This window comes from Octopus sinensis, linkage group LG28, assembly GCF_006345805.1.
Source record: "Octopus sinensis linkage group LG28, ASM634580v1, whole genome shotgun sequence".
In the NCBI taxonomy this organism is placed as follows: Eukaryota; Metazoa; Mollusca; class Cephalopoda; order Octopoda; family Octopodidae; genus Octopus; species Octopus sinensis.
The window spans coordinates 10,530,746-10,543,132 of NC_043024.1; the positions used below are offsets into that span (position 1 = coordinate 10,530,746).

The 12,387-nt window shown below is 42.7% G+C and overlaps 1 protein-coding gene across 2 annotated transcripts in view; it reads left to right on the forward strand.

The window, feature by feature from the left end:
- LOC115225839 (retinol dehydrogenase 12) overlaps positions 1–12,387 on the forward strand; it is a 69,227-nt gene that overhangs the window by 32,275 nt on the left and 24,565 nt on the right. The window contains exon 1 of one of the 2 annotated variants that reach the window (XM_036514575.1): positions 12,303–12,318. The exons of the other annotated variant lie outside the window; for it this stretch is intronic. The gene's annotated coding sequence lies outside the window, so the exon portion shown is untranslated. Of the gene's footprint in view, positions 1–12,302; positions 12,319–12,387 lie in introns of those variants that run through there. 2 annotated transcript variants of the gene reach the window in all.

Below are 12,387 nucleotides of genomic sequence, written 5' to 3' on the forward strand. Positions count from 1 at the left end.
TAAGAATTTTATTTATTAGATTCTTTTAAAAAGGCGCCAGACTGGCTGTGTGGTAAGTAGCTTGCTTGCCAACCACATGGTTCCGGGTTCAGTCCCACTGTATGGCACCTTGGGCAAGTGTCTTTTACTGTAGCTTTGGCTGACCAAAGCCTTGTGAGTGGATTTGATTATGATCCCTCATAATATTTAAGGGGGTTAACAAAGCAACACCCTGCGTCCATGCAGAACTTGTCAACGAAGGGTTCTTGCTGATCTGTGTATATTCATGTTACTAAGCCCTTTGCTTCCTATAGATCACAACTCATTGATGGTTTATCTTTCATCCTTTCAGGGTTGATTAAATAAGTACCAGTTCCGCACTGGGGTCGATATAATCGACTTAATCCGTTTGTCTGTCTTTGTTTGTCCCCTCTCTGTTTAGCCCCTTGTGGGTAGTAAAGAAATATATATTGATTGGAAGTGCAAAAAAAAAAAAGTTTTCAAAACAGTCAATATTTTTGTAGTTCAAAAATTGCAATTTAGACATAAAATGTCCTAGAATTCGCCAGATCTAATAATGACAAAATTTATCTACTAAATATTGTTAAACCCACCTCTGCAAATGCAATGTCCATAAGGAATTCACTTCAAATATAATGAACAACTGGCAGTGAGACTGTTTTTAGCAGATCCCCCAAATGGGGCTCATGGCAGGCAATGGGTTAAAGACATGGAGTTCGTTGAGGCTGATTTAGCTACAATAATTAATTCGGCTGGTATGGTCCTTTCTAGTAAAGACAAGTATTTTTTAGATGGTAGTTTATTGGGTTGATCCATAGGAGCTCTAGGGTTAGTTTGAAAACAATGTTTAACCCTTTAAAACTGACCAAGTTTGGCCTCTCACACCTACCCTACAATGTTCATCTAAAAAATACTCACATCAAAATCTCAAAGCTATTAGATAATGCATAATTCAGATCAACACCAATAAATAAGCATTGCATTTGACAGAATTTAATGAAGGAGATGAAGTTTGTTGGGGTCTGAACATTTGATTCGTCTGGTATGGTCCCTTGTGTTATAGGCAAAGAGGGAGTTTTGTTAAATGGCTGTTTGGTTAGTTCAAAGAGATTTTCTATGGTCTAAGATGCCGGTGACACATAAAAAGCACCGTCTGAACATGGCAGATGCCAGCGCCACCTGACTGGCATCCGTGTCAGTGACACGTAAAAGCACCAACCGATTGTGGCCGTTTGCCAGCCTGCTATGGCCCCTGTGCCAGTGGCACGTAAAAAGCACCAACCGATCGTGGCCATTGCCAGACTCCCCTGGCATCTGAGCCGGTGGCACGTAAAAAGCACCAACCGATCGTGGCCATTGCCAGACTCCCCTGGCATCTGAGCCAGTGGCACGTAAAAAGCACCAACCGATCGTGGCCATTGCCAGACTCCCCTGGCATCTGAGCCGGTGGCACGTAAAAAGCACCAACCGATCGTGGCCATTGCCAGACTCCCCTGGCATCTGAGCCGGTGGCACGTAAAAAGTACCCACTACACTCATGGAGTGGTTGGCGTTAGGAAGGGCATCCAGCCATAGAAACACTGCCAGATCAGGCAGGGACCTGGTGCAACCTCCTGGTTTCCCAGACCCCAGTCGAACCGTCCAACCCATGCTAGCATGGAAAACAGACATTAAACGATGATGATGAAGAAGCCCTTTTTGTTTCTAAGCAAGGCAATATTCCCAATGGTCCAGACATGTTGCAGGATACTGGAAATGGACGGCATTCTTTTATTACGATCACACGATGTCCAGATCAGACCCAAATGCATAATATATGGTAGGCTTCTCTCAGTTTCCATCTACCAAATCCACTTTGTTCGGCAAAAGTCTCTCGTAGAGGTATACCGAAGGCTTGCTGTGCAATGGTTGGTTCATGCGGATGACCTACTTCGTCTGCCCTTTTCCTCGTTACTAAAAAGATTTGTTGTACCCAAGTTAAGAAATAATTGCACCATGGAAATGTTTTAAATTTAATGTGGTTGTGTTGGTACTACTATTGTTGATTTAGCCCCAGGTTGGTGCTGATTGAGCTAGCTTTTGATTTAACCCTTTCGTTACTGTATTTCTGTTGAGATGCTCTGTGTTTCTTTCAATTATTTAAAATATAACAAAGAATTTAGTAAAATAACTTGGTTATCATTAAGCTAGTGTTAGGAACAGAAATTGTGACTAAGGTTTGGTGGAAGACTTTAATTCAAACTTACGAAAACGAGACATTTGTACTAACAGTACCTGATGCAGTTTCAGCCGGGTTGGTAACGAAAGGGTTAAGACAACCCTACCATGACATTCTTGTCTTATATTCAGACAGTGCATCTGAAAAAAACAAATTTGCCCTTCATTGTTGAAGACGGTGTTGGTCTGATATTTCTAACAAGTTGAGTAACCACCTAGCCCTTTTCCTTGGTGCTTTGGTGGTCGTGGTTGGTAGGAGGATGGGACAAACTTAAATGCATTCCGTGTGTGTGTGCGTGCGCGCGTGTATTATCACGTGATCACGTGACTGACCAGACCATCAGATGTTGTTACACATCGTTGGTCACAATGCGCTTTGTATTGTTTTAGCCTTCGAATGACGCCACCCCGCTGGCTAAGCGAGCAGGCCAACAGGAGAAAGAGTGGGTGAAAGAGTACAGCAGGGATCGCCACCACCCCCTGCCGGAGCCTCGTGGAGCTTTAGGTGTTTTTGCTCAATAAACACTCACAACGCCCAGTCTGGGAATGGAAACCGCGATGCTACGACCGCGAGTCCGCTGCCCTAACCACTGGGCCATTGCGCCTCCACATATATATTATATATAATGATGTATGCATGCACACACACAATTTAAAATTTCTTACATTCCTCTTTTGCGACCAGAAAGGAAGATCTAGGTGATTGGTGTTGGTGGTGGTGGTTGGCAGGTTTCAAATTAAAGATTTAAGCGATAAAACAATAATAAATTATATAAACTGAAAAATATGGAAAGGTGGGGGGTTTGGGTGGGTGGGAATTGGGTGTGTAGTGGGTACAATCTCCCCTCTGTTTATAATCTATGGAATCTGTGCTGTCAAAAAAGAAGCAAATACCAAAACTCCTGCCTAGTCTCATATTCTCTCTCACACTTTGCCTATGATGTGAAAGGGAAGAGGCAGAGGTAGGAGAAATAGTGCAGGGTAATTTACTTACACATGTAACACACACCCTTACAAAATAGTTTACACACACATGCATAGACATATATATACACACACACACACACACACACACACCACACACACACACACACACACACACACACACACACACACACACACACACACATATATATACACACACGCACGCATGCATGCATGTATGCATATACCACACGAGGATAAATTTCCTTTTGTGTGGGTGTAGGGATATATTTCTCTTAAAACTTAATGGATTACATCAGTGAAAGCTGAGTGTTATAATTTTGTTGGAACAAATTACATATTCCTTTTTAGGACATTTTCTTAATTTAAAAAAAATAATAAAATACTTCAGTATATGGTTTTAGGTTCAGTTCCACTGTATGGCATTTTTGGCAGATGCATTCTGTTTTAGCTCTGGGTCAGCTAAAACTATGCGAGTGGATTTGGTAGACAGAAACTGAACGGAGCTCTTTCGTATACTTTTATTGATCTTTAGCAGAAGTAACAGTGACTCAAGCTCTGACAGTTTTGTGTGCCAACACATGAAACTCGGCCCTTGAGCCACTCTGCTGCTTTGGCTAAAACTTAGTACACACACACACACGCTCTCTCTATCTCTCTCTCTCTCTCTGTCTATCTCTCTCTCTCTGTCTATATCTCTCTCTCAATCTCTCTCTCTACCTCTCTCTCTCAGATTTTCAGTTCTCAGAGTTACTCGCTTCCGATCCCCAACTGGCAAACTGAGCCTGGTTTTCTTTCGGGCATCCACTGTCTCAATATTGCCTTTCAGCCTTGATTAACGTTCAGGGTTGATTAAATAAGTATCGGCGAGCTTCTTACCACCCTGCCTGTTTGTGTCTCCTCCTCTTCACACCATGGGATAATTGTAAACGAACTTCCTTCGAAGACCATGTCTGGCCATGGGCTGCATAGTTTTAATAGTGGGCCAGTATTACCTATTTCTTTACTACCCACAAGGGGCTAGACACAGAGAGGACAAACAAAGATAAACGGATTGAGTTGATTATATCGACCCCAGTGCGTAACTGGTACTTATTTAATCAACCCCGAAAGGATGAAAGGCAAAGTTGACCTCAGCGGAATTTGAACTCAGAACGTAGCGACAGACGAAATACCGCTAAGCATTTCACGCGGCATGCTAACGATTCTACCAGCTTACCTTCATCATTAAGGTGGCGAACTGGCAGAATTGTTAGCACGCTGGGCAAAACGCTTAACGACATTTCATCCGTCCCTACTTTCTGAGTTCAAATTCCGCTCAGGCTGACTTTATCTTTTTATCCTTTCGAAGTAGATAAAATAAGTACCAGTTGAATACTGGGGTTGATATATATATATATATACTTGCCGGCCTTGTACCAAAATTTGAAACCTATATTCCTGTTGAGTGGGGTGAGCTAGCGGAATCCTTCACTACATTGGACAAAATGCTGGGCAGGATTTCTTCCAGTCCTTTATCTGCTGAATCCAAATTCTGCCAAGACCAACTTTGCCTTTCATTCTTGCGGGGTTGATGAAATAAAGTACCGGGGCCAGTGTAATTGACTTCAAATCCTCCCCTCCAAAATTGCTGGCCTTGTGCCAAAATTAGGACTACCACCACCACTATCACTATTACTGCTGCCACCACCACCACCACCACCACTACTACTGCCATTACCATCATTACCCTTACCACCACTACTAATTTTGCTAATGACTCATCATCTTTATTAGTACCATGTAAGGCAGTATTGTAAGTGAGCCAGACAGAATGGTTGGTGGTATTTTCATCCATCAGAAAAGACAGCGAAATGCGAAGCCGTATTTCGTCTGCCATTACGTTCTGTGTTCAAATTCCGCTGAGGTCGACTTTGCCTTTCATCCTTTCAGGGTCGACTTTGCCTTTCATCCTTTCAGGGTCGATTAATTAAGTACCAGTTACGCACTGGGTCGATGTAATTGACTTGATCCGTTTGTCTGTCCTTGTTTGTCCCCTCTGTGTTTAGCCCCTTGTGGGTAGTAAAGAAATAGATATTTCGTCTGTCTTTACGTTGTGAGTTCAAATTCTGCCGAGGTCAACTTTGCCTTTCATTCTTTCAGGGTCGATAAATTAAGTACCAGTTACGCACTGGGGTGGATATAATCGACTTAATCCGTTTATCCTTGTGTGTCGTCTGTGTTTAGCCCCTTGTGGGCAATAAAGAAATAGGCATTTTCATCCATCTTTGTGTTCTGAGTTCAAATTCTGCCGAGGTCGACAAAGTAAAGTACCCGTTGAGCACTGGGGTCTGATGATATCAGACTTAGCTCTGTCCCCTAAAACTGCTGGCCTTGTACTGTAATTAGAAAGGAATACTACTACTACTACTACTGCTGCTGCTGCTGCTACTACTGTTAATGGCTGACAATCATTAGTGCGACATACTACTGTAATTTCTGCCCCCCCCCCCCTTCTCGCTGACTTCACTTTGATGGCTTCTGTGGGGGTAGATTTAGAATATATAAGCTTTTCCTATCGGGTGTTGGGGGTGGTTGTTGACAGCTAGCAGGGTGGGGGTGGGGGTCTGGATGCTGCTGTCATTCGTTATGTCCGGGCTGAGACAATATAACGAGAAACGTTGACTTGTAATTAAAATAACTGTTTGATGACGGTGTTGGCGGCGGAGGCGGCGGCATGGATAGATATTCGTCCTCAACCCTTGGGAAAAAATATACTGCAAAACACAGCTCGCTCTCTCACACACACACACACATACATACATACATACATACATATATATAGAGGCACACGCATGCACTTGTGTGTGTGTGTGGGGGGGTTGTGGTGCCAGCCCCTCAAAGAGTGAATTTGAGATGACCTTTTGGCAGTTTGGTGTCGATGAAAGATGAGTAAACAGAAGGAAATAGGGGGGAGTAGGGGAGAGAGAAAGAGAGTGAGAGAGAGGAATTTAGTTGTGAGAAAATGTGTACAAAAGAATTCCAACATTGAAAATAGCTTCCATGTTAAAAGGAATAATAATGACGATGATGATAAAAAAAATATTGAAACCCCTCATAAAAAAAAAATCCTGCATAATATCTAATATTTTTTTTATTTGGGGCTCTCTCTCTCTTTTACTCTTTTACTTGTTTCAGTCATTTGACTGCGGCCATGCTGGAGCACCGCCTTTAATCGAGCAACTTTACCCCGAGACTTATTCTTTTTTGTAAGGCCAGTACTTATTCTATCGGTTCTCTTTTGCCGAACCGCTGAGTGACGGGAACGTAAACACACCAGCATCGGTTGTCAAATGATATTGGGGGGACTAACACAGACACACACATATACATACATATATATGATGGGCTTCTCTCAGTTTCCGTCTACCAAATCCACTCACAAGGCTTTGGTCGGCCCGAGGCTATAGTAGAAGACACTTGCCTAAAGTGCCACGCAGTGGAACTGAACCCGGAACCATGTGGTTGATAAGAAAGCTACTTACCACACAGCCGCTCCTGCTCTGTGGACTTTTATTGGTTGTGGCGGAGGGCTTTTGTTTAACTGTTGTATGAACATGTAAAGGTCCTTTTTCATAAGGAATGGAATGTAGAGGATTACAACTAGACACACACATTATCATTTATTACATTACATTCAGTTTACCATGCCTTATTTGATTCATTATCCATCTTTTCCTTCACGCCTCGGGTATACTGATGGCCCCTTTTTGTCATACGTCTGACAACTCTTTGCTTTCACTAACACTTACGTAAGATCGAAGCAAAGATGAAAAGGGTCTTCAGCATACCTCGAGATGTGAATGAAAAGGTGATGGATCATCATCATCATTTGTCTGCTTTCCATGCTAGCATGGGTTGGACGATTTGACTGTGGACTGGTGAACCAGATGGCTGCACCAGACTTCAATCTGATCTGGCAAAGTTTCTACAGCTGAATGCCCTTCCTAACGCCAACCACTCTGAGAGTATAATAGGTGCTTTTTACGTGCCACCGGCACAAAGGCCAGTCTGGTGGTACTGGCAACGGCCACGCTCGAAAATGGTGTTTTTTACATGCCACCTGCACAGGAATCAGTCCAGCAGCACTGGCAACAACCTTGCTCGAATGTTTTGTTCACGTGCCAGTGAGGCGACGCTGACACTCAAATGGTGTTCTTTATGTGCCGGACAGCTGCTTTGGCAGTGATGCCGCTCGGATGGAGCTGTTAGTGCTCCACTGGCATGGGTGCTAGTCATTGAATTTGGTTCAATTTCGATGGATAATGAAATGAATAATGTATTGCAAATTGAATGTAATAAATGGTGTGTGTGTTTAGTTGTAATCTTCTAGATGGCAAGGATGGAGGGCTAGGATTAAACTGGCAACATAGGGGTGAAATAAAATTGAACAGAAGCCTATTTGCTGACAAACACGAAAACACACACATAGTTGTCAAATTTAAAGAAAACAAATGAATCTTAATGTTTTACTGTTGCAAATATGAGGAATTGAAGAAATGGAATCTGTTGGTTATTTGCAATGGCGGTGGGGGGTGTGCTGGCACGGTGGCAACGTGGTGCTGATGTCTACTGATTTGAAGATTTTAAGGCAGCATCAGTTGGCAGTTTACCAGTTCTCTGCTGAGCAAAACAACAACTGAAAAAATTATTTGGATGCGTTCTGAAATATCTAACAAATGACTAATACCGTTATGAGATGGAAGAAATTGCAGCCAATATGTGCAGCTGCTTTGTAAAGAATTTGGTGCAAATTCTTTGGTTGACATTGTATTTTCTCAAAGAATTTCAAAGAAAATATTTCTTGCTGATGTTTTTGTTTTTGTTTGAAGCAGTGGTCATGAATGGATTGGTGGGGGTGTTTTGGGTTGTAAAAAAAAAAAAAAAAAAAATCTTGCAAGTTGTTGCTAGGATGGATGACATGTTTGAATCATTTGGGTTGCTTTGTTTCTTCTTTTACTTCAGTCATTGGACTGCGGCCATTCTGGGGCATTGCTTTGAAGGGTTTTAGTCAGATCGACCCACTTATGCTTTCTTTATTTTTTCTTTGGTAAAACCCTATTTATTCTATTGGACATTTCTTCTGAATTTGCTAAGTTACAGGGACATAAATAAACCAACACCAACTATCAAGCAGTGAGGGTCGTGGTTGGAATGCATACACACACAGTGGGCTTCCACACAGTTTACTCTTACTCTCTTTACTCTTTTACTTGTTTCAGTCATTTGACTGTGGCCATGCTGGAGCACCACCTTTAGTCGATCAAATCGACCCCGGGACTTATTCTTTGTAAGCCTAGTACTTATTCTATCGGTTTCTTTTGCCGAACCGCTAAGTGACAGGGACAAAAACACACCAGCATCGGTTGTCAAGCGATGTTGGGGGGGACAAACACACATACATATATACAACGAGCTTCCTTCAGTTTCCGTCTACCAAATTCACTCACAAGGCTTGGGTCGGCCCGAGGCTATAGTAGAAGACACTTGCCCAAGGTGTCTTAACAAATCCACTCGCAAGGCATTGGTTGGCCCAGGGCTTTAGAAGATACATTCCTAAGGTGCTGTGCACTGGGACAGAACCTGAAACCTCATGGTTGCAAAGCAAAGTACTTAACCACCCAGCCATTTCTTTTTTTTTTTTTTTTTTTTTTGTGTGGTTTGACTGACGTGGGTTGACTAAGTCTAACCACACCTAGCCATCATCTGTTGCAGTTCTTAGTCATCTGGCACACACCAACATTCATCTGACCAACTTCTGTAGCTGCTATTTTTGTTTGTTTTTTTTTCTCATCTTTACTGCAGAATCCCCCCTCTTCTCCTGATCCGGCACCAACCACTTTAGTCTGCAGTGAATGCATTTAGGATGCTATCAGCACTAGAGGTTACCCGTCTTGAGACAGCATCCACCCGGGGTGGGTTGAGCTGGATAAATGAAGCCAGCTCAACCCACCCCGGGTGGATGCTGTCTCAAGACAAGACCTATGGCAGAGCCAAAGAGCTTCCTCTCATTTGTGATATGGTTTATGGTCAAGCAGTGATGGGTGGACAGTTGCACAGCAGGGTGGGTGGTAGTGGGTGATGACAGTTAAAATAGCAAGGGGTCCTCAGCTGTGGCCCTTGGGTGTCCTTCTGGCTCTCAACAGTTTTCATTCTATAAATATAAATTTCCTTCTGTTTTACTTAATTACAAAGGAAGCTCTGTGTGAGTTGGGGTTGCATATTAAGGTGTACGTGCTAACCTGGTTGAGGTAACCCCTTGGTCTCAAAAAGGCGGCTAGTTGGCAGAAACGTCAGCATGCCGGGCGAAATGATAAGCGGTATTTCGTCTGTCGCTATGTTCTGAGTTCAAATTCCGCCGAGGTCAACTGTGCCTTTCATCCTTCTGGGGTCGATAAATTAAGTACCAGTTACACGATGTGGTAGATGTAATCGACTTAATCCGTTTGTCTGTCCTTGTTTGTCCCCTCTGTGTTTAGCCCCTTGTGGGTAGTAAAGAAATAGGTAACCCCTTGGTCTCAAATCCTCACATTTAACCCTTTTGTTATGCATTGCGAAGGGTTTTGAAAATAATGGAAGAATTTAGTAAAATTTGTCATTATGAAAGTGGATTTTGGATCATCATCATCATTTGGTGTCTGCTTTCCATGCTGGCATGGGTTTGACTGGAACTGCTAAACCAGAGCTGCACCAAATTCCATCCTAATTATGTTTGGTTCCTATGGCTGGATGCCCTTCCTAATGCCAACCACTCCAAGAGTGCAATGGGTGCTTTTTGCGTGGCACTGGTACTTTTATGTACCATCTGCATGGGTGCCAGTTGCGTTGCGCTGGCGAAGGTCTTACTTTGGATCAGTTGACCACCCGTTTCTATTAAAAATAGCTGGGGACAATTTCAGGTGGGTTGGTATCAATATCAAAATAGTTAATTTGTTTCAAACATCTTTCGCTTGTTTCAGTCGTTAGATTGCAGCAGTCCTGGGGGGGACACTACCATCAGGAAGCTTTAATCGAAGGAATTGACCCTGGTACTTATTCTATCAATCTCTCTTGTTGAACTCCTAAGTAATGGAGATGTAAACACACCGACACAGGTTGTCAAGCACACACACAAGGGGCTCACAAGGCTTTCGTTGGCCTTAGTCATAGTAGACACTTGCCCAAAATGCCATGCAGTGGGACTGAACCTAGAACCATGTGGTTGGGAAGCAAGCTTCTTACCACACAGCTGTACCCGTACCATGGTGTGTATTGCAACAGAATTATGGTAACTGAAGTATTGAGGAGTGTTAGGGGGTTGCGTTCTAATTGGATTCTGCATCTCAAATTATAGGTTATCAGTTTTAATTTTCTCCATTATATCATTAACCATTCTGGCATTTAAACCATCCATTTCAGGCCTGAATATTCTGCCTGTTTTATGTCCAAACTGGCCAGATTCTGCCTCTTAAGCTTACTGTCATTCTAATGGGTGGGCTGTGACTTGCATGTGAGCCACACGGGTTTTTCTGATTTTTTTTTGTGTTTCTATAAATTTTAATGTTATTTATTGGGCTGTTGAGCAATAGACGGAATTTTTTGTCATAATTTATAGATTTTTACTTCAATAAGAATTGCCATGGGTGGGAAAGGGGATAGGGGCTTTTTTTTTTATACCTTTTACTTTGTCATTTGATGTGGCCATACTGGAGCACTGCCTTTCAAGGGTTTTTTTTTAGTCAAATTGACCCCATTGCTTAATTTTTATTGGTCTTTCTGTCGAACTGTCAGGGTGTGAACAAACCAAGACCGGTTGTCAAGCAGTGAGCTAGCAGAAACGTTAGCACACCGGGTGAAATGTTCAGTGGTATTTCGCCTGCCGCTACGTTCTGAGTTCAAATTCTGCCGAGGTCGCCTTTGCCTTTCATCCTTTCGGGGTCGATAAATTAAGTACCAGTTACGTACTGGGGTCGATGTAATCGACTGAATCGACTTAATCCGTCTGTCTGTCCTTGTTTGTTCCTTCTGTGTTTAGCCCCTTGTGGGTAGTAAAGAAATAGGTTGTCAAGCAGTGATGGGTACATACATACACACACACACACACGAACAGCTAGAAAAATTCAGGTCTGAATCAATTAAAATAAGGTTTTGTGAATGGTGGGGCCTAACAGACAGAAGTTGCTTGAGGAGGTTGCAAACAACATATTTTGCTTCCTTAGTTTTTTTAGCTTTGAAAAGAGGGAGACACACAGACAGACCCACTTATAAGAAGCTGGTTTGGATGATGATGAGTGAGTTGTTGTAGATTTATGTATTAGTCATAGTAATCTGTTTGTAGTGCCCCTGAAAGTTATATTTTAATTAAAAAAACAAAAACTCTAATAAAACTACAAAAGTTGGTGTCTATAATTAATCTAACCCCGGTTTAACTTTTGCCGTTAAATAGGGTCCCCTTCACAAAACAGCAGGTGTCTAGTCCCCCCCCCCCTACATCATGTTTTGATCCTGATATTGGATTGAACCTCCTCCGTGAATAGATTTCAAAGGAAGGAGTGGTCGGGGGACAATGAAATTTTTTGTCTCCGGGGGGGGGGGGGGTTTAATTCTATTAACGTAAATTAAACGAAAAAAAGAAAAAAGGTAAATATTTGTCTTTGGGCGATGGTGACGCTGATGATGATGATGATAATGATGCTGGCATTGTGATACCTGAAAAGAAAGTATTAAGTATTGTTCTATTTTATAAAAGATAAGGATTATATGCGAAATCCCCTGTTTAGCCTCCCTCTAAATGTATAATACAATTCCTAGGGATATGAGTGTGGGTGTGTGTGTGAGGCATTTGTAGGAAGTAGGAAGGGGAGGGTTTGTAGGTAACCCCCCTCTCTATTAGCAGGAAGCTTGTTAATCTGTTTGAAGGCAGATGGCCTCCCCCACCGAATGGTGTAGGGGGGAGGGGTTACTTTTGTTGTAGTCCTGGTGGTGGTCGTGGTAGTGAGATGATCCATTTATTTGATGGTCATTCCGGGTCACCCGACAAACGCTTTCATCTATTACTCTTCTTTTCCTCTTCCTTTCACCATCATTGGGGTTAAAAACCTCTCCCTCTCTCCCTCTCTGTGTCTCTTTCTCTCTCTCTCTCTCCCTGTCTCTTTCTCTCTCTCTCCCTGTGTCTGTCTCTCTGTCCGTCTGTCTGTCTCTCTCTCT